The sequence below is a fragment of the Heterocephalus glaber genome, unplaced genomic scaffold (genome assembly GCF_053883595.1).
Source record: "Heterocephalus glaber isolate CG9 unplaced genomic scaffold, H.glaber_assembly_v1.0 deba00000896, whole genome shotgun sequence".
NCBI classification, from domain to species: domain Eukaryota; kingdom Metazoa; phylum Chordata; class Mammalia; order Rodentia; family Bathyergidae; genus Heterocephalus; species Heterocephalus glaber.
This window is the reverse complement of record NW_028258170.1, coordinates 6,932,399-6,935,328: the sequence shown is the minus strand read 5'-3', so window position 1 is coordinate 6,935,328 and position 2,930 is coordinate 6,932,399.

Genomic DNA, 2,930 nt, shown 5'->3' with positions numbered 1-2,930 from the left:
AAATGAATGCTGACTGGACAAAAGAAAAGGGTGTCTTTGGAACATACTTTTGGTGCATGTTTAATTTTGATAGTTTAAGTTTCTTTAGACTCCTTTCAAAATTCTTTAGTTTTAAATAAGTTCATATCATCTGAAGTTATAAGACTAGGGCAGCCAACTCCATATCCCCTTTACTTGGACTGACCAATTTCTAAATTGCCACTATATCTCTGTCTCCATTTATCTGTCTTTCTATCAAGTTTTTCTGAACCATTTGAGAGTCAGTTGCAAACATTACATCTCTTTAGTACTACTACTACAAAAACATATTTAAGAGGGCATTCTTTTTTTATATACCATTCTTATTAAATCTCTATTTTTATTCATACAATCAGGGGAAAGAGGAAGGAAAAGGACTAGTCTATATCTTCATTCAGAAGCTGAGAAAATAGCTTTTTGATAAAATTCTGCTGGTTTGTTTTGGAAAGACAAGCAAATATAGAAAAAAGGTCATGTTTTAATGACTAAGATATTTTATGGATGCATGTTTTGTGCTTGATTAATTCCCCAGTAACTATTTTTAAAACTGTTATAAGAGCTTTTCCTATGGCTTTAACAGCTCCAAAGTCAGAAGCAATCCAACAAATGGTAACACTCCCACATCTTAGACCACCTGAGAAGTATGTGAAGTTTCATTAATCATAGGGTGTTTTCTGCATTAAATTTGATAATAAAATATTACTAACCTTCATTATTCCCCCCAAATCTTTCACTGAGGCACACTCTCTTCTTCCTGGTCCTAAGGCCCTGCCTAAAGTAGGAACTCTGAATGCTCTTTAGAATCAGAGGGCCCTATACCACTGTCCACATCAGATGGAAGGAACCTCTTTCTTTCCACCTTCTCTGAGCTAGAGGCAGTGAGAGGAGGAGGACAGGGCGGGAAGAGCGGGCTCATCTCCTTCCCTGCAGGCTCCAAGCAAAGCTTTAGGTTTACACTGAGTTTGGACATACAAGTTAAGCATTCCTGATCCTCAAATATGAAACACAAAACCCCAAACACTCTAAATCCAAAACATTTGAGCCTTGATAGGGTGCCACAAATGGAAAACTCCATACCATCAAACTTGACTTCATGCATAAGGTTTCTAAAAAGTATAGAATGAGGGCCAAGGATTTAGCTCAGTGGTTCGCCACCTGCCTTGCAAGTGCAAGGTCCTGAGTTCGATCCCTAGTACCAAAAAAAAAAAAAGTATAGTATGAAATTACCTTCAGCATGGGCTGGGGATTTAGCTCAGTGGTGCCACACCTGCCTCCCAAGCATAAGGTCCTGAGTTCGATCCCTGGTACCAAAAACCAAAACCAAATGAAATTACCTTTAGCTTGTGTGTAAGATACATATGGAACATCAATGAATTCTGTATTTATACTTGGGTCTCATCACTAAGGATCTATATCTTTATGTATATGCAAATATTCCAAAATTTGAAAAAGTCAAGATCCAAGACCCTTCTTACACCGAGCCATTCAGATACTCAACCTATATTTCTGCAGGCTGAAGTATTTTGCTTCTTAAAATGAGAATCTCCTTGTGTCCTGAAAGTATGTGAACCATTCAAGATCATTTTTTAAGAAAGAACCTGACTTCTGGACAGCCCCCTTCTCCCCTGTAGCCACTGCTCCTCTTCCTTCTCCTCCCAGGCCCCAGCCTCATCTCTCCCCCAGGTGTTCTGAGTCCCTTCCTGCTCCATCCAGGTGGCTGACAGCTGGCTCTGGACTGCACAGTGGTGCTGGCTGCTTTTCTCTGGGAACCTGGCAGGGATCACATTCCTACTTTTGATATGAAGAGTCTGAAACTAGTCATGCAGCCAACAGGAAGTGAAAAATATCTCTCAGTTCCCCACACCTGTTTTAATCTTTTTGATCTTCTAAAACACACAGAAAAAAAGAAACTCTACACTCTAAAGAGATCCAAGCTATTGATCACAACGAAGGCTTCAGCTTAATATAACTTAGGTTTTTTTGTTTGTTTGTTTTTTTGGTACTGGGATCGAACTCGGGACCTTGCACTTGTGAGGCAGGAAGCAGAACCACTGAGCTAAATCCCCGGCCCAGCTTAATATAACTTTGGGGTTACAACTATTCAGCACAGTGCAAAAGCATCAAAACCATTTGTGTTTTTTGTGCGATGACTTCAGCAAATGTCAGAGGTCTTATTATAATTCTTACTTACAAAATGTTCAATGCTATGAGTATTTATGAAAGCCCAAAAATATTAAAATGAACAAACACAATACTGAACTTATTGTACAGAACCATGATTTTTTTCCCTTCTTCCTCATAAGCCTTCTATAGTGAGTGAAGTTTTAGTAACATGTTTCAAGAGTCTGTATCTCTCAGAAATGATCCGAGGTGTGAGTGCATGGAAGTGTTTCTTTTCTTCAATCACTGGATGAAAAGCCTTCAACTTTGGCCCACAATTGTTATTTGTTTTGTTTTTTTCTGTTTTATGAATAATGTTAAGCTTTGTGGTAAAATAATTAAGGAGGAGGACAGGAGAATAAAGAAAGAACTCACTGCTCAACTATGGGGAGTGGGCTGCTGCGACAGCCTTCAGCTGCCGAGTTCATCACAGTCAAACTCGGCTTTCCATCGAGTTCACTGTCTTAACCTGTTGGCATTTGTGAGTAACCAAGGTGGTGGCACATAGGCTTCACCACTGTCCACCAATGCAGGATCCTTCTCATGGGAGACTTTGCTCCAGAAATCCCCACTGGGGTGCAGGGCTCTGTCTCCCATGTCCTCCCCATGCTCCTGCTGATCCAGTCGCAATGGCCTCCTTGGTGTTTCTCAGCACGCCAGGCCTGCTCTCATCGCAAGATCTTTGCACTTCATGTTCTCCAACTGGAATTGTTTCCACCCAGCTCTCTGTGTGCCTTGCTTCCTCATACAGC